The 21076-nt window shown below is 36.6% G+C and overlaps 1 protein-coding gene across 1 annotated transcript in view; it reads right to left on the bottom strand.

Moving 5' to 3' along the window:
- LOC123867338 (lachesin-like) overlaps window positions 1-21076 on the bottom strand; it is an 83398-nt gene that overhangs the window by 61186 nt on the left and 1136 nt on the right. The window lies entirely within an intron of this gene.

Below are 21076 nucleotides of genomic sequence, written 5' to 3'. Positions count from 1 at the left end.
GTAATTTTTCCGACATTTTGCATGATAAATCAATCATTCATCAAACTATTATGCATAAAAATTAATGAAAATCTGTTTTAGAATATAGGGGAAAGCAGGTAGGATTCGTACACTTTTTACTCTAAGTCATCTAAAAGCAAAACTAATAGATATTTCAAAATAATTTCAATGCTGCTGAATTGCCTATTTATCTGGCTTTAATTATAGTGTAGTTCAGTGTTGATACAAAGTAACATGGCGAAGCTATGACGAATTTTCCAAAAAATGCAAATCGGACGAAAGCACCCCACCCACACACGGGGTAGATTCATACATCGAGTCGGGTACATTTCTTTTTTCATTTCATTTTAATTTTTTTTAAATGATGTAACCACAAATTCACGGTTTTCAGATTTTATTCCTATACTTGTGCTATGATCTACCTACCTGCCAAATTTCATGATTCTAGGTCAACGGGAAGTACCCTATAGGTTTCTTGACAGACATATCGGATGGACAGACGGACAGACATGCAGACAGACAACAAAGTGATCCTATAAGGGTTCCGTTTTTCCTTTTGAGGTACGGAACCCTAAAAATTAAAAAAAATGGTTCTATGAAAACATCTATTTGCAGGCAGATCACAAACTACGAGTACAAACTGCGAAGCTATCAACTGATAGGCTCCGGTTATAGCCGCGATTTACATAACCAAATTGTCTCAAGCGGTTTATTCTTGCGGTGTCTGCGAATTTTACTAGTCTAAGGGTACGATATGAAAATAACCACTTAATTCTTCGACGAAGAAACATTTTTTACAAATTTATTATTTTCTACAATCTAAATGATAAAGAGAGATCACTATGGAGAACTCTTTGCCATGTAGGTTTCTTCGCGATATTTTCCTTCACCGTTAAAAAGTGATACTTAATTAATTAAAACGCACTAAGTTAGAGTTGCTTAGAACTCCTGACCGAGTAGAACCACACCGTCGTAACCACAAGGTTCAATTCAATTATTTTAGGTTAGCTTACAGACCTGACGACCTCAAGAAGCGGAGAGTGGGTGTATTTGTATTTTGTATTTATTTATTCTTCGTTTCAGACTTATAAAAGCACTTACGAAAGTCACAATACACTGAAAATGAGGTGGATGAGGAAGGCGGAGAATCGTGTGTGGTGGCGCGCTCTTGGGAAGGCCTATGTCCAGCAGTGGACGCAAACAGGCTGATTGATTGATTACAGATCTAATACTCCAAATATCTACCTAATATAATATAATCTTCTAGTATATACTTATTCAAGTGGTTATCACCGCTTTTGAAACCATATATTTGTATATTTTTCGCTGAAAATATTAGTATAATTTGGTTGGAAGTAATAGTGGAAGTATTTGCGTCAATTGGAGAGACTCCAGTCTATCTATCACAAACTCAATCTGGGAACGTCCGGTTAGAGCCCGTCACTCGCATTTGCTCGGCATTTCGAAAGTCCCAAGTCATTTACCTCGAAGAGGATTGGCATAGTAGCAGATAGGCGTTGTCACGACTTCGACTCTATAAATGTCCCTTTTGTTCTAAGACATTGCACAGATTAACCTTTGAACTCAAACGAATTAGTGTTTAATTCATCCAATCCTTTGAACGAATACCTATTATTATTAATTTAACATTTACTAGTAAAAACAATTAATAAGATATTTACAAGTAAGGTTAATAGCTCTGTTTCATATTAGGAGGGTCGGGGGTTTGACCTCGGGAATGCACCTCTAAAAAAATTTCGAAATTATGTACGTTTTAAGCAATTAAATATGACTCGTTTTAACGATGCAGAAAAACATCGTGAGGAAACCTCCATGCCAAAGAGTTTTGAGTTCTCCATAGTGTTCTCAAAGGTGTGTGAAGTCTGCCGCTCCGTACTGGGCCAGCGTGGCAGATTATGGTCTAAACCTTTCTCTTCTGAGAGAATAAGTAGGTTTATTGGTATGGGTTTAATAAAAACTGCTTTACCTTTTACTTAGCTTAACTACCAGGTTAGTCCGCTGTCATCTTAGACTGCATTATCACTTACCACCAGGTGAGATTGCCGTCAAGGGCTAACTTGTATCTAAGTAAAAAAGATAAGACCCATGCTTAGTAGCGGGCTGGTAATGGGTAATGTACGTTGTGTATATAGTAGCTCCTTAATTATTTTTCAATAATGTACAATGAATATAATAAGAGATGTAGCTACATAAAAAGCCGTAGGTAGGACTTATAGAAACAAAAATATGTTTTTTATTTCTATTATTGTATTGTAGCGACTTATATTATATAAAAGCAGCCGTGTAGAAACATTACCGATAGGCCGTGTCAGCGTTCCGTGCTCGACCCGTTCCGTTTCGTTCAGAATCATTGCTCGGTCGGACAAAAACGACCTAATGGAATTCATAATTATACGAAAAGTCATATTTCATATTCTCTTTAATATTATATTCTGTTCTCGAATATTGAAAACGCTTTACTTACTTATATTTAATTTTTGTGTTTCAGATGGAATGTTAAAGAGCTCAGATTATTTTGAGCTTTTCTTCTCAAATGTTGCTGCTATACTGGTATATTCTATTAGAAAAAATGACAACTTATAAAATGTGAAAGTTAGTGATATCCGTTACCTGTTTTTTCAAAAAGCGGGTCTTTAAGGTCTAAAGTATTATTTATATGGGTTATTTAAATAACGTTTAACGATTTTGACGTTTCGGACAGAGATAGCTTGGATTTCGGGTAAGAGCATAGGCTAGTTGTTGTAAAATTGCCTACGTTACGTTACGCGGAAGTCGCGGGTATTATCTAGTGCTAAAATATGTCTGACTTATCCCATGATTACGATTTCCATTAACAATTTAGCGCATTCATCGTTCACTCAGAGTTCATTCCACGTTCAGTCGCGCAATGAGTTGGAATGGAAAGCGAGGGAGGGTGCGTCGACTCGGAGCGGCTTATCACTAATCTTAATACACGAATGCTTTGTAAAGTTTGTACATTAGATTATTATCCATATTTCCTTATAAGTACTTCATTTAGTAAAATATGCGTCTACTTTTTACTGTCGTAATAGTATTTTAGTGTTTCCGCATTCTTGCGATGATAATGCGAAATTTCAGTGATGATCATCCTTTTATACTTCGAACGTCCGTTGTGCCAGATTTTTTTCTACGCGCAAATGCCGGCAACTCACTGGCGGTTCAAATGCAAATTGTTCTCCAAATGTTTATGGGCGGCGGATAATCATATAACGTCTATTTTAATGTTTTTTATTATTTTGTATTATAGCGGCAATATAGGAACGCATATATTCTTTATCTTTATTTATTTGCATTCATGTCTTACATCATAATAAAAAAAAATATAATATTACAACATGAAGCCCCGTCAGGGCGCTGCAAAGTAATTAAATATAAATAAAATGTCACGTATATAAAAATAAAAATAAATGAACGAAATGTTAAAATGTTATATTCTGTAAAGGATTCAACTCTTTATCTATTACGGTTGAAGAGATACGGTCCGCTGATGGACTGACAGCGAAAACTTGGTAATAGAGTCCCAGTGGTATCATTCAGGTAGGGAACCCTAAAGAATGAATTTATAATTTCGTATCTAATAATCTTGCCCAAAAAAAATATTTTAATTATTGCTCAATGAATCTTCCAAATTAGCCTATTCCAGCCCAAACCCACAACATTTGAACATCACGAAGCCAGCAATGTACGTGACATTTGTGTAAATTGCTGTTATTGCTTGTTGCTGTTATTGCTTATTGCTGTTATTACTTGGAACAAATCGGAGCTGAAATTACAATGGCTATTAATTCCGCAGGTACGCTTTATGGAACTGATACGCAACTTATTTGACTTATCAGCCATACTACGTGTTTAGATTGTGGTTTAAATTATAGGTAGAAGCGGTGTTACTAGTAGATTTAGTGGAAGAGCTATATGTTTGTTTAATGTTTTGTCCTTCAATCACGTTACAAAGGAACAACGGATCGACATAATTTTTTTGCATAGATATAGTTCGAGACTAGGAAAGTGACAAGTGCTACTTTTTATCCCAAAAAATCAAAGATTTGTAGCGGGATATTATCAAACTAAATTGTAAAATGTGGATTGTGTTTTGGAAGATCTGTGTGGTGTTCCTGTTTCTTTAGTATTTGGAGGTTTGGTGGTGCATATTGTATACTGCACGTTGTATGTGCTGTTGTTTTGGTTGATCATAGTGAAAAGAGTTTTTAGTTCCTTGTATTTTATTTTATTTTTACAGATCCTTGCTATCAAAGCGTTAGAACACAAACAAGTTAGACTTACTCTATTCATATTTACAGTTATTTTTATAATTAGTTGTGATCTATACGTGAAATCTATTTATATTTATAGTAAACACGTCGAGGCTCTGGTGCTTAACAATCAACTCGTTTAGCATAGAAATATACCGTATCTTCACTGTTTACCCGGTATAATCACGCTTAGGTAATGACTAACTTGACACAAAAAGCTTTCACAAAGTATTTTGCTTCTAAAACTCTATTCCCAAAAACCAGATCAGCAATTGGGCCATCGGTCAAGAGTGATTGCCCGTCGCAGCGGCCGCCTCTCCCGCTGCGAATTGATTGCTGCCATTCCTCTATTGATGTGTTCACCCGCCGCTGCTTTATAATGCTCATTCCCTAATTAATTTAGATGCTCACTACCTACATGGCATTATCCATCTCAGATTAGCTAACCTTGTTAGGCACTTGCCCCACTACCGATGATTAGAGAGAAACGAGTTGAGCTAGAAACTAGAAAGTAGTTGGCGAGCAACGAAAAGTCGGTGTGTATTATTTGAGATAGTTTTGTCGCTGGGTTATGAGTGTGCATGTGCGACGGGTGCTTACTCACATTGGAGGCTCAGAAAAGACCCTGAACTGTATGATCTGAAATTTTTCATGGAGTTTTTTTATAATGTAGACAAGGAACCACAGACGGTTATGCTAATCCTTAGTAGTGTCACAGTTTCTTAAAACTGATAGTGGCCAATCAAACATTTTTTTCAAATTCTGCTAGCAGAATAGCCGAATTTCTTTTTAGTTATTCTTGGTAGAAAGTGCTTTCCAAATTAGTGGTTAATACACTTGATAATCCAAAAGCACTTGTAAATTTTTATTTGATTAATAGATCTTGCAGTTTTTCTGTACTAATTTTGTGGTGTACAATAAAAATATATTCATTCATTCAAGTATAGGCTTAATACACCCCAGCATTCAGCAGATGTACACAATTTTTCCCACAAATACAACCATTCGTCATCCGTCAGCCCCAACGGATGAAGTCAGTGGGCAAATAAACACTGGCAATATTTATCAAAAGAGCCCGCATTGTTATTGTACAGGGCACATTCATAAAGGGAGACGGAGAGAAGCCATTTACCGAATCACATACAAAAATAATACGATTTCTGGGTATATTAAAAGTGCTTTTGCCTTTATTTTGCTTATGGAGTGGGTTTCTTATGTTTGCGAAGCTGAACGGCTGTTACTTCACTTAGTAGGCACTTAGAGGAAACTTAACTTAGGTAAAATAGTCACGAAGCACCTATCTTGCGAGTATTTTTTCTGTTGATTTGCAATGTTATTTTTTGGATTTGAGTTTTTGTGTGGGTACTTGCTTTGTTATAATTTTTAGAGTTCTGTACCTCAAAAATAAAAATGGAACCCTTATAGGATCACTTTGTTGTTTGTCTGTCCGTCTGTCGCGTCTGTCAAAAAAATTTATAGGGTACTTCCCGTTGACCTAGAATCATGAAATTTGGCAGGTAGGTAGGTAGCACAAGTAAGGGAAAAAATCTGAAACCCGTGAATTTGTGGTTACACCACAAAATTAAAACTTTACCAAGTGGGGTATCATATGAAAGGGCTTTACCTGTATATTCTAAAACAGATTTTTATTTATTTTTATGCATTATAGTTTTTGATTTATCGTGCAAAATGTCGGAAAAATTACCCGAGTACGGAACCCTCGGTGCGGGAGTCTGACTCGCACTTGGCTGGTTTTCTTATTTATTCAGATACAAGCCAGCCCTTGACTGCAATTTCACCTGGTGGTAAGTAATGGTGCAGTCTCAGATGGAAACGGGGTAACCTGGAAGGGGTATGTAGTTTTTATTAAACCCATACCCCTTTGGTTTCTATGCGGCATCGTACTGGAACGCCAAATCGCTTGGCGGCACGGCTTTGCCGGTTGGTTGGTAACTTGCCACGGCCGAACCCTCTCACCAGACCAGACCAGATAAAATTTAGAAATGACTAAATTCAAAATTTCCCCTGCCGGGAATCGAACCCGGGACCTTCCACTAATAAGCCCACAGCATTCACCACTGCACCAGGAGGTCGTCAGAAGGGAAACATATCAAGGAAATCTTTTCATACCTACATAAAATTATTTTGTAGAGCAAAACAAAAATAATATTGTTACTTTAGTAACAGATTCTTTCAAGCCCATACTCGAGCTGACGGATCTAATATTAACTTTTAATTGTAAAAACAAAACGGTACAAGTGGTTAAGCCAAACCAAATCCCTTTTGTTTCAAGATAAAAGCCGCGGGCGAACAAAATTTCACGTAATTCTCCTTGTATCCTCGCTCAACCCTAAAAAGTCCTTCGTCAAAACGCTCGTGTTCCGACCCTTCCTCTGTTCGCTAAATCACCAGTCATTTCACAGCGGTTTATGGAAAAATGGCTGTCTCTGGAATACTAAAGCCGGGTTCAACTTGCAGTTTCGCATGCGGAATTCAGAAACTGAATTCGGGTTATTACATGATCGGACACTTGCCTCATAATAATTGTTGCTTCACAAAATGTTATTTATTTACGATTTAGGCTTATTTTAACCCCCGACCCAAAACGAGGGGTGTTATAAGTTTGACGTGTGTATCTGTGTATCTGTCTGTTGCATCGTAGCTCCTAAACTAATGAACCGATTTTAATTTTTGAAAATCAAACAATGATATACAAAAAGATATCACCGAGATAGCAACAAAAAAAATGAATAAGATTTCCGTCTCACAATAAAATTGTTTTCTTAGAACCTACTCGTCTATGAAACGCTTAGGTACAAGTTTTACAAACTCTATCAGTTTCTAGAAAAAAAAAAACAGACAAACACTTACGTAATTTTATTTATGCCCGTTTTGTCTCATGTGACCAACCCTTTGTCTGTTCGCTAAATCACCAGTAATTTTGCAACGGTTTATGGAAAAATCGTCGCCCGTCCTCTCGAATGCTAACATCTCCGTGTTTGCGACGTGACAATTTGAATCGAACCATTACTGCAAGGAACAGAAAGCATTGGAGTCCGCATTCCAGCAGGGATTTGCGCAATTCCCCACCTTTACGACAATGTTTTATCCGTCGGCGAAATTGCTTTCGTTTTGCAGCTTTATGCCCGTTTGATTTTAGTACACCGGTTTTAAAATTTTCTGCAAGTGTTACAAGAAAAATACAATTGTTTTATTTTTAGTGTGACTCTCGGAACCGAGGGAAAAATCTTAGATAGAATTGTCTATAGCTAGTACAATGCCATTTTATAGTTTAGTATTTTCGAATTTGAAATTATAATTTAAAACCACGCGTTTCCTTTAGAGAAAATATTAAGAAAATATTATTTTGACAGTAGGCTCTCAATTTATTTACAACAATATAATTTTTGTAAGATATTCTAGAAAACTGGTGGTATACATGATAAACCTAGATGATAAACTATAAATCTTAATAGGCTTGCGACGCCTCCACTCCACCTTGAGGAACTCTGAAAGTCGTTTGTGGGAATGAATCAGTTTTAGATAGGTAGGTATACCTTTACATAAGTTTAAAAAACTATTCATTAGGTATAGATACCTACCTACTCTTGAAAAAAGCACATTATACAATCGAAGTTTATGTAAATAATAAAGGATTTGACTTGAAGCTCGCTCTAGTAATGCCCGGACTGCAAATACTTTAAATAGCTACATTAATAAAATACAAACTTATACACGAACTTTTGTTACTGAGTGACTACTTAGCAACAAAAGTTCGTGCAAAAGTTTTTTGAATAAAAAATCTTTCTTTAATGTATTTCTTTCATGAAGTTCTAAAAAAACCGGTCAAGTGCGAGTGGGACTCACACATGAAGGGCTCCGTACAAGAAATAACACTTTTTGTACCACAAATTCACGGTTTTCGGATTTGTCCCTTTGCTTCTGCTAAAACATTGCTATCTGATTTTATATCAACGTAAAGTACCTTGTAGGTTTTGATTCCCGAGTCTTTACAGACGCGACAGACAGACAGGCAACAAAGGTATAGTCTGTTCACTAACATAATTTCGCTACACCCGCAGCTTATTATTTTCCTTTTATCAGTAAATTATATTTTACCGTGTTTGTTCAATAAATGCTTTCTATTCTGAGAATAAAATAGAATACAATATTATTCCTATCGCTATATGGGTTAGTGAACAGACTTTATAAGGGTTCCTTTTTATCTGGCGTTACGAAACCTTAAAAAATTTACCTTACCGCTCTGCTAAATTAGATGCCCAAAAGATTGATTGATTCAACTTATTCACGCCGGCCTAAAAAAAGGGCAAAGCTAATAATATTGTTGCGTCATAACTCAGCAGCAAAATGAGAGATATCCGGCAGCTAAATTAAACGTCGCTCCGCCATAAATCATCGTGGCGGTTTTAAGAGACTGACTTCCGGTAGATTTTACCTACTTGTAGTCTACAAGTGACTCTTGGAATTGGAATTAACTTTGAAAGGAAATAAAATTTTTGGATCTTTTTGAAAACTCATTCATCATCATTCAACCGATAGACGTCCATTGCTGGACATAGGTGTCTTGTAGGGCCTTCATACCACGGTCTTGCCGCCTGTATGCAGTGACTCTCTGCGATTCGTTTGTTGTCGTCTGCCCACCTAGTAGGGGGTTGGGGTCTCCAAACGCTGCGCTTTCCGGCGCGAGGTCTTCGTCTTGGGCGCTGGAATTTGACCTCGCAAGGACTTTTACAGGCTAATGATGATCATGATGATGATACTTTTTTATCGATGGGGGGGGGGGGATCTTCTAGTTAGGGGGTTAAGTGGGATCTATACACACTAAAACCCCCTCGGTGGCCATTCGAGACTCCGGGAACTCTTACGAACGTGCGCCGGTGCCTCCCTTGCGCGACGCCCAGTGGGCCCCTGAAGGAAGCACTCCCCTCTGGCCTCCTGGACTAAGCATGTAGGCAGCATCCGGACTACTGGATGATGTACCAGTGAACATCAGTGTGTCCGTCTGTTATATTTTAACGGCCCATCTGCTTAACGGATTTTGACGAAAGGTACTACACAGATAAAAAGCATCTGGGAGACGGACATAATTTTTATGCCGGAAGAGTCCCAAATTTAAAATACTTAGTTTAAAAAGAAGCGATCAAAAATATTAAAAAATAAACTTTACAAGTAACATTTAATATTCCAGCCGCACTCACATTGAAGGTAAATCTCTTTGCAAATAGGAAATGCATGAACATTAACCTCACGCTTAGTTGAAGGCAAAGAGGAATATTAGTCACGTTAGGTATACCTATATTAACTGTTTTACCTTTTGAGGTACGGAGCTCTAAAAGAAAGGTCTAGTACGTATTAATACAGAAATGTTAAAAAAAAAATGAATGAACTTACAATAATATCTAAAAAAAAAACAACTGACAAAATAGCTTGACAAAAGCAACATTTAATATTTTATTTCTTCCAAAAGCAATATTATTCATAGCATATTTGTAAATTACATTGTATTGTATTGATTCTCAATAAAATATTTAAAAAAAAGAATCTGTATTTTTATTAATTCTCTACAATTCCAAGGGTAAAAACGTCGTTGAAAAAATGTTTTGTAAGTAATTCTTGCGCCAATTTTACGTCAACTCGCTTATTGAAAGCAGTCCTTTATTCTGCTTCTTTATATTACGAGTGAAAGCCTCTTTCGCTAATATTTTGTTTATTGTAAAAATTACGTGACCTCTAAATATTCGCAAGAGGGTACAAGAATTTATTATTATAATATTTTGGTTACTCAAATTGTGTTTATGGATCTGAGACAAAGTCGCTAAGTAATAAGAAGTCGCTTAGCGAGCGATCGTTAGTATACATTTGAGTTTCTACTCGTGATTAAATTAGAAAGGAGGAGATTCATAGGAGAAGCAGAGTGTGTTTATTCACACGAACACGTTTGACAAATCGTCATTTTTCACGAATCTCTTTTCTGTTTTTTCCACCGACATCTAGTGTAGTTACCTTACCGTAGGTACAATAGATGTTGGTGGTTTTTAGGGTTCCATACCTCAAAAGAAGAAACGGAACCCTTGTAGGATCACTTTGTTGTATGTCTGTCTATCTGTCAAATAACCTATAGGGTACTTCTCGTTGACCTAGAATCATGAAATTTGGCAGGTAGGTAGGTCTTATAGCACAAGTAACGAAAAAAATCCGAAATCCGTGAATTTATGGTTACATCATTAAAAAAAAATGTGTTTCAATTTTCAAAGTAAGATAACTATACCAAGTGGGATATCATATGAAAGGGCTTTACCTGTTCATTCTAAAATAGATTTTTATTTATTTTTATGCACAATAGTTATTGATTTATCGTGTAAAATGTCGGAAAAATACCCGAGTACGGAACCCTCGGTGCGCGAGTCTGACTCGCACTTGGCCGGTTTGTCACTATGCATTTTGGATTTGGACAAAATATCTCCGAATCTTAAGACTCACACAAACTGACTTCCACGCTCCGTAAGAACCAGTTAACGCACAACAGACGGAAACGTTTAAGTGCGGAAACCAGCCCAGAGAGAAGAAGAAGAAAGAACCAGTTAAAAAGCAGCGAAACATCGGCTTTTGTCTGTTACACATACATAATAATTAGACTATTGTGCGTTGCTAAGTTGCGCGAACAAAGAGTAAAGGCCCATCATATTATATTAGTATGAAATATGATAGCGAAAGCGTATTGTTGTTACAGAGTATAGGTACATCCAAGAGTCCACTTCATCGAAGCAATTACTGGTTGGTGGGTGGAACCCAAAATATTACTGTTTCCACAGGTGACAGAAACAATGTTATTTGTGCGTGGCACCCTTTCTCTCTAACTGCATCTCACCCCGAGAGAGGCCGGGTGAATGAAGTTCGCTTGAGATTCAAGATTTTTAGTCCAAAACGGTAAAGTGAAAATGACAAATCGACGTTTGGAATTACGTCTATTATTGGCAAAAGGAAACATTTTTTTACACAAACTAAATACATTTGAAATTATTATGAAGCAAAGCATGACATGAAGTTTTTAATTTTTCAATTTTCTAGTTGTTTATTATGCACGAAGTTGCCTTAAAATTTGCCCTAAAATAACTTGTCATAACTTTTTAAATAAATACAATTTTACTACAGTAATTATTGTTTTAAGGCATAGTTAGTGGAGAGATATATCAATATAATATGGCTTAGTTTTAGATCTAGAATACGTTTGTAATACATTTGTATGGAGAAGTGCGTAAGAAGGGTCACCACTAACACGCACCACGCACCGTAGGAAGCCAGTGTAAGGGCAGTGAAACATTGGCTTTTGTCTGTTACACTAATTAGACTATTATGCGTTGCTAAGTTGCGCAAACAAAGACTAAAAGCCCATCATAATATGAAATATGATAGCGAAAGCGTATTGTCGTTACGGAGTAGGTACGTCTTAAGTCTCGCGGATCATTGAACGCAACCCTGTGATGTCGCATTATCCAGAAGCCTTTGAAAGCAGATGACAACGGCTTTCATCTCCCTTTATGATCCGGTCAGATTTATAATACCTACTTTCAGCTGTTGTACTCCTAGAATTACATAGGTAATGTTCTTTTAGAAATAGAAAGAGGAACGATATTTAACCCTCGACCCAAAAAGAGGGGTGTTATAAGTTTGACGTGTGTATCTGTCTGTGGCATCGTAGCTCCTAAACTAATGATACGATTTTAATTTTTTTTTTGTTTGAAAGGTGGCTTGATCGAGAGTGTTCTTAGCTATAATCTATATATATAATACACTTGTAATAAAAATCTATTCTATTCTTTTCAAAATAAATACCTAAGTAGTAGAAAAGAAATCAATAAGGTCAGCTTTGGATAAGGGGTCCGTGATGTAATCAGAGGTCGTGACCAAAGTTATTGAATACGTGGACACGGCACAATAGCACGAGCCGTATATATTTCACCCGAAAAGGACATTTCAAAACCTTTTACGAAAAGTTTCTTATAACAAAAACAAATAAGATTTCAAAACTTTGACTATACTTCGCCACAGGCTGCTTCTATGATTTTACTTCACCATGATCTACCGGCTCACTACTGAGAACTCTCCTCTCAGAATGACGAAGCACGCTGGCCAAGCGCAGATTGACAGACTTCACTGATTTTACTTACGGAAAAAGAAAAAGCTGTTTTGCCAACCATAAAGACAGAAAGTATTACAGTACAGTCTTGCTGAACATTTTGTATACATACGCATGTCTGAGAGAAAACGAATATTATTCATAACTTACTGACATAGTTGCGTGGAATATGGTGTAATTGTATTGTTACATATTATAGCTATTTATGACTTAAAAAGAGCAATTGCTGAGTTTCTTGTCAGCTCTTTTCTGTAGAGTGCGGTGCGGTGGTGGTAGAGTCACAAGCATAGCATAAGAGACACTTGGTAGTCCTGCATGAAATAAATAAATTTTGATTTTTACTTGCTAATGCTTGTTAAAGCCTAAAACTTCTATATGTAAAGATAGCAGCATTTTTACGAACATCAAAGATTGGTGCGTAATGCGTATATTTACACCCATGTTCGCCATATATCAGGATTCAGGACTAGAACGAAAACAGGCAGTAATAATTTATCTCCACCCTAATCGAACAAAATGCCGCCAACACCCCGCCTTCTCGGATAACCACATCAATTGTTCACTCCGGTGCTTCGTTAAATGAATTAATGCCCAATTGCTTGTTCACGCTCATCTGTTCTTTTCTTAATTAACTCTACGAGCATTCAAGAGCTATTGGTTTCATTATAAAATATATTGAAGCAATGACAAACTCTTAATTACCTGATGTTACTTTCACTGTCAAAGAGTGATGGAGAGAGCTATGCTTAAAGTTTCTCTACGTGATGAAATGAGAAATGAGGAGATCCGTAGAAGAACTAAAGTAACGGACATAGCTCAACTAGTTATGAAGCTGTTAGTGGCAATGGGTAGGGTACTTAGTTTGAAAATCGAGAGACCCAAGTTTGGAAGACCCCCTACTAGGTGACCAGACGACATCGACTGAGTCGCAGGGATCGCTGGATGTAGGCGACGCAAGACCATGGCATGAGGATGTTTGACAATGCGTCGGCATTTCACAATCGAAATAGTCATAGTCATACGTATAGTTGAAATCCCACAGACTCGTACGAAGCGATTTGCTTCCTCGTTTATAATACGCACTGCTAGAATATGGAATGTCCTTCCGGCTTCCGTTTTACCCGCTAGCTAAAATATTGGTACCTTCAAAAGAAGAGTGAATAGGCACCTTTTGGGCGGACGCGTTCCACCTTAAACTGCATCATATCCTGCTTGGTGTGATTGCAGTAAGCGCATGCCCATTTAGTAATGAAAAAGGGGAAGGAAAACATCGCGAGGAAACTTGCAAGACTGAGAGTTCTCCAAATTATAATGTTCTTAAAGGTCTGTGAAGTAGTGCTTATATTTACTTGACTTGCGGGTGGACTCCACACGCAAGTCAAGTAAATATAGCTGTTTACTATTCTAGCCTAAACCCTTCCAATTCTGGGAGGAGACTCATTCTCAGTTATAGTGGACTAACAAGGAGTTGAGATGATGATTGTCTTTATTTATGTATTTTTATTCATTTCCTTTGTCATCTTACGGCCGGTTCACACATGTCTCCGTTTTACTGTTCCGTTTTATCGTGTACGTGTTTTTTTCGTCGATGGCGTATGTAGTTGTATGAGCGACTTCACACATGGCACAGTATTCCGTATACAGTAAAAAATATCGTTCCGTAAAAAAATGACATTCCGTTTTGTCATCGAATACTGGACAGTCGGAACGGAAATATACGGATACGTAGAATTTTTACGGATAGATCCATCCTTGTAGAATAGCGGCGGTATACTGCGAGTTTTCTGTTCACACATCACATCCAGTAATGACGGATCCGTTGAACGTTATACGGTGCCTATGTGTGAACACAGCATTTTATGACGTATCCGTTAAAAACGTACCAGTAAAACGGACTCCCATGTGTGAACGGGCCGTTATAGAGACTATTTCAATACTAATATTTTGATACAATATTTCTTATCAAATATTGTTTTATTCCTCTTTTATGGTAGCTCAAGCGTGAAATTACATATTACATTATTGTTTTCAAATATATTTCGATTTCTATGCCGCGTATTACATTTTCTCTGATAAGTACCATTATATAAAGTAGGTTTAATATTGAACACTAAATGAAGAATATGCAATATCGCAAAATACTAAAAAAATATTATTAAACCAAATATGTCGTAATTGAATAAAATATAAACACAACTCTGCTCTACTGAAATTTTCACATTTGAAAATGGCGCTTTACAGCCGTGATATTTCATTTTTTTTTTAATTATATCCAGCGTCACTCACAGCAAATTGCGCTTTTGATTGAATGACAAACGGACATGGCGGGTCCATTGTTGACTGCAGAACCCTAAAAAGTAGACGTTCTATATCACTGCCCTCCCTTCAGCAATCAACTATGACAGAGTCCCGTTATCTCATATTCACAAATAATATCGAAGACTTATATCCCGATGGATATTAAGCTTAATCCAATCTAGACGAGCTCGGTGATATCAAAGGGGAATAAAAGGATTCGGGGGAAATTCCCCTTTTTCGTTTCTTTCGGATATAGATTGAAAGTGATCTCTTTCAAGGGGAATGTGGTACTTTGGGGATTAATTTACTATCTTTATTTATTTTAAAAAGGTAAACAGAAAATTGTTTTTTTAATGGATGAACAACCATGATCAGAGTTCGAGCGAGCAGATTTTAGTTATTTTTCAAGTAAGTATCTTTAATTTGTGACCGCGTAGATTCGTATGTGTAATAATATATGCTTTTTTTGTCAAAAATTTCGTGGTAACTTTATGTTTTCCTGAGATCAAAAGTAGTTAAGACGCCGCACCGGATCTCCTATTTGGGTGGTTCAGAGTTCACTCTTGTGCGCGCGTTTCTTTTCGGTGTGCGTTTGAAGCAAATAAATATCTATCACATCATGAACAAAACTGTATTCCTAAAGAATTAATAACTAAACAAACTTACCTGTAAATGAAGTTCTACCATAATAATACGAAGGTTTTGTACGAAAAAATAAGCGTTCATACAAATGGTAATAATAATTTGTAACGAGAAAATAAGGTAGTTGAATAAAGGAGTTCTTACTTATTTTATTTTATTTATTGATTTTATCAGTCGTCTGTTTTGTTATAACCACTAAGCTATCACCGATTTTTTGGATATACCTACCTACTTACGGAATATTTCTAATTTATAAAATCTAATTCATAATTTGGCGATCAAGAGGGAACTCAAGAATCACAAACACAAAAACACACACACACACACAACTGCCAAATATTAAGTATATATAGGAAGGGTATTCCAAACCACTTATAGATTTACCTACTACTTAGTTTTGATTTGAATTCGAGTTCTATTTCCAAGAGTTGTGAAAAAAATCTTTTATCTCATCTAAATTTATTTTACCTCGATACCTATATATCTTAGGAACCGTCTCCCCCACTCTACTATACCGCTGCATAATACACGACTTAAAGTTTTCTTCAAAGACTTCCCTGAAGATTTCCTTTTGCACACCGATGCAATAAATTACAATTTGAGCCTCTTACTTCTGCGTATAATTTAAAAATAGTACACTGACGTAGGCAAAGATATCATAAAAATCCAAATAGGTAAAATACTGAAGCAAATACAGTATTTGGAACTAGCTGATTCCCGCGACTTTGTCCGTGTGGATTCAGATTCAAAAATCCTGAGGGAACTCTTTGAACTCTATATTATATTTTATTTATATTCTTTTAAAAAGTAGCCTATGTTATCTACTCTCCAGATCTTTAACTATACCCTTAAACAAGAACACCCCCGACAAGTGAAGGTTACAGTAACTAGAAAAGAGCTGATAACTATCAAACGGCTGAACCGATTTTCTTGAATTATAGCTAGGAACACTCTCGATCAAGCTACCTTTCAAACAAAAAAACAAAATTGAAATTGGTTCATTAGTTTAGGAGCTACGATATCACAGACAGATACACAGATACACGTCAAACTTGTAACACCCGTCTTTTTGGATCGGGGGTTAAAAAATCATAGCGGTAATCATACAGGTAGCTTGCATCGCGGAAATTGACAAAGGCATCCTTTTGTCCCGGATAATCAAAGAGTTCCCACAGGAATTTGAGAAACCTAAACCGTCGCGGGCATCATTTAGTGCCTAATGAAAAGCAGCGAAATCTAGGTTGAAGTGCGTGCCTAGAAGATGTCTATTTACTCTTGCCTTGAAGGTATTTAGGTTTTGCGTGGAAGGAAACCCGGAATAGTTTGTTTGATAATACGTATAGGTACTGTTTTGAGTAAATTTCAGAACGATACGTACACAAGTGTAAATTAAAAATTTATAACACCCCCGACGATCCAAAGTATTTGAGTTTTCCAAAACATCATTTTCAAATAAATAATTATGTATTTATTAGGCAACGTCCATCTTGACAGCTTGACATTTGTCTATTGACATAATATTATGAACCTAACGGTTATATAACCTTCTTTTCTACAAGAAAACTAGAAAAGAGCTGATAACTCTTAAACGGCTGAACCAATTTTTTTAGATTATAGCTAAGAACACTCTCGATCAAGCCACCTTTCAAACAAAAAAAACTAAATTAAAATCGGTTCATTCGTTTAGGCGCTACGATGCCACAGACAGATACACAGATACACAGATACACAGATACACAGATACACAGACACACAGATACACAGATACACACGTCAAACTTATAACACCCCTCTTTTTGGGTCGGGGGTTAAAAATGACGTGTGACTTGTTTAATTCAAATAAACAGTAGGTAAACGAGGATACAAAAGGACCGTTCTCACTCCAGAAGTTGTACTAGTACCCTCGTAAGGAGGTCCGGAGGGATCGCCTCTGTGAATAAAACTTAACTACACTTTGAAGTGCTTGTCCGAATTATTTACCTTCTCTCTACGAACTAAGATATTTTTACGTAACTTTTGCACTTTTAATGGCTGATATTTTTGAATGCTCGACTTGTTTTGTAAGTTTTTTTAATTAATAAAAGTCATTTATATATATTGTGGTTTGTATGTATTTAGACAAGTTATTAAGAAAAATAAATCTCAAAAACTGAATAATAGATCTACAAAAATCAGTCAAGCGTGGGTCGAACTTGCACAAGATGGGTTTCGCACCATCGTACAAGAAATAACACTTTAATTTTTTTAAAGTTTCATGGCGGCCATTTTGAAATTTTTACCTATTTGTTCACATAGCGGCAATAGAAATACACACTCTGTAAAAATTTCAACTCTCTAGGTACTTATTATGGTTCACAAGATAGAGCCCGCTGACAGACAGACGGATAGACGGATAGACGGATGGACGGATAGACGGATTGACGGACGGACGAACGGACGGACGGACAGCGGAGGCTTAGTAATAGTCCCGTTGGCACCTTTCTGGTCCGTAATAGGCAAAAGCAAAAAAAAATTTTGGAGACTCCCACTTTTTTGGATATTAGATAGATTATTAGATATTTTCGTTCGTATAAAATGTAGCCTATGTCACCTGGACCATACAACAAATTGATTGACATCTCATTCATCAAAATCGACTCAATAGTTTAGGTGCTACGGTGGAATACACATAAATACAAACCTACATGTACATACATTGACTGCTAAAATCATAACACTTATTTTTGGCTTTGCCGTAGTCGGGTAAAAACAGTTCTTGACTGTAAAAATTTGGACAAGCGCTTGAGAAAGTCTTTAACTTTTATTCACCGTTAGACGTCGCACCCCCAGGACTATCAAGGGAGGGCGATAATAGAACCTCTGGAGTGGAAATAATTCCTTCTTGAATTACTTTTCTTCAGTGAAATGCTAAATTTCTGTGAAAATAAATAAGAAAATTCTGTTGGAGAAATAGAAATAGTTTTTGGCAACAACAAAAAAATATTGTTAAACTCCCGTTAGGTATTTATGAGGTTTTCACCAATCTGGGATAAACAAATAAATATCCAAAGTATTACTCTATAAAAAAGTATATCTAAGAATTTATTTATAAGAAGAAATTTTTGCTAGGCTCGAGAAGTGGAACCATACAGTTTTGGACAGTGTATCTTCTTTGACCACCTTCAAGCTGTCATCGCATTCCTAGCGATCCTGTTAAAAGATGTTTAAATAATTTATGTTTATTAAAATAAAAATGAGCGTCAAACTGCGGTGTTATTATTAAATAACACCGCAGTTTGACGCTCATTTTTGGCTGGCAAATGTTTTCTTGTTTTCAGCTTGACATAATTTTTGTACTCCTTTGGATTTGTTTCATATAACAAGTGTAAATTAAAAATTTTCAACACCCCCGACAAGTGAAGGTTACAGTAACTAGAAAAGAGCTGATAACTTTCAATGAACCGATTTTCTTGGACTATTCCGCGCCTACGATCCAAAGTATCTGAGTTTTCCAAAACATCATTTTCAAATAAATAATTATGTATCTAGGCAACGTCCATCTTGACAGCTTGACATTTGTCAATTGACACTTGAATATTATGAACCTAAGGGTTATCTAACCTTCTTTTCTACAAGAAAACTAGAAAAGAGCTGATAACTTTTAAACGGCTGAACCATTTTTTTTGGATTATACCTAAGAACACTCTCGATCAAGCCACCTTTCAAACAAAAAAAAAGTAAATTAAAATCGGTTCATTCGTTTAGGCGCTACGATACCACAGACAGATACACAGATACACAGATACACACGTCAAACTTATAACACCCCTCTTTTTGGGTCGGGGGTTAAAAAATGTTGCCAAGTTCAAAACAAGTAAACGCGAAATGTTTCAGTCTTGGCCTAGCATGCAGTGTGTATATATACTTATTATAACTTGCCCTGACGCACTCCTAGCGTCTCGACTCTGGATATGGTAATGATTATTCTGATTTCTATGCGCACAGAAAAGTTTTCGGGCGGGTTGGGCTGCCGTGTTGGCACTCGAAGATGTCTAATATCAAGGGACGAAACATAATAATTGTTTGTAAACTTACTTTGCTCTTCGCAATGGACCCCTCAACGACCCGACTTCAGTCCTCAAGGACTTTTGGAGTAATGATCCTTACACCGTATTATAATAATAGGGAATAGTTTCTGAAACTTTACAAGTTTTCTATCTCTTGATTATAATGTGAAGCCGTCTCTGGCACAGTTGTTAGCGTTGTGGTCTTGTAAGTCGGAGGTCCTGGGTTCGAGGCAATTAATACTAAAGATAAGAGGTATAATTATATAATATTAATACTAATAGAGGTTTGTAATACTAAATGACCTCTGGTCTGGCCTGATAGCACGCTTCGGTCGTGATTAGTCCGTAGAGTCAGGATCCTTTCCAGATCTTATGAAATACAGTAAATTGATTCCTCTTTTCAAATCGGGCAGTAAAAGTGACCCAAATAATTACAGGCCAATTTCGATTTTGCCGACTTTTAGCAAGATATTTGAAAAAATTATGCTCAACCAACTGCTCTTGCACTTTAACTTGAATAAATTACTTCACTCGGAGCAGTATGGTTTTACTAAAGGACGATCAACAATCGATGCGGGCGCAATGCTTTTAAAGCATATATTCGATGCGTGGGAGAACTCACAGAATGCCGTTGGAATTTTCTGTGATTTGTCTAAAGCATTCGACTGCGTTGAGCACGAGACTCTCTTAGCTAAATTGAGCTATTATGGAGTCAAAGACACTGCGCTTAGTCTTATTGCGTCTTATCTCAGTGATCGTATACAAACAGTATGTGTAAATGATGTGAAGTTATCCGGATCAGCCTCATTAATGGGTGTTCCTCAAGGCTCTATCCTAGGTCCCTTCATGTTCTTGGTATATATAAACGATCTACCATATTTTGTCCAAAATACTTGCGATATTGTACTATTTGCTGATGATACGTCTTTGATTTTTAAATTAGATAGAAATGAGAATAATTATGACGATGTAAATAGAGCCATATCGCAGGTCACTCACTGGTTTACTGTTAACAATTTGCTTTTAAATGCAAAGAAAACCAAGTGTGTCGAATTCGCACTGCCCAATACCAAGACGACAAATAACATAAAATTAATGATAAATAATGATATGTTGAAAGTAGAGGAGACCACCGTGTTCCTGGGGATAACTTTAGATGCAAAGCTTCAATGGAACGCCCATATATCAACACTTGCTGGCAAACTCAGCTCTGCTGCTTACGCTGTTAGAAAGATTCGACAGATAACTGACGTGGAAACTGCAAAAATTGTATATTTTGCCTATTTTCACAGTATTATGTCTTACGGAATCTTGCTATGGGGTAAAGCGGCAGATATTGGAAAAATTTTCGTTTTACAAAAAAGGGCAATACGCGCAATTTATAATTTAAAACCGCGCGATTCCCTACGAGAGAAATTTAAGGAAATAGGTATCCTTACAGTAGCTTCTCAATACATTTACAATAATATAATTTTTGTACGACAAAACATCCTCAGCTACAAAAAAATCGGTGATTTCCATGACAGGCCAACTAGAAATCGTAATAAGCTCGCAACTCCTACGCTCCGCCTCAAAAAAGTGGGAAAGTCATTTGTGGGAATGAGTGTAATATTTTATAATAAAATTCCACAGTCAATATT

Source organism: Maniola jurtina, chromosome 8 (assembly GCF_905333055.1).
Source record: "Maniola jurtina chromosome 8, ilManJurt1.1, whole genome shotgun sequence".
NCBI classification, from domain to species: Eukaryota; Metazoa; Arthropoda; class Insecta; order Lepidoptera; family Nymphalidae; genus Maniola; species Maniola jurtina.
Note: the sequence above shows the minus strand (reverse complement) of the source record. Positions and strands in the feature narration are given on the sequence as shown.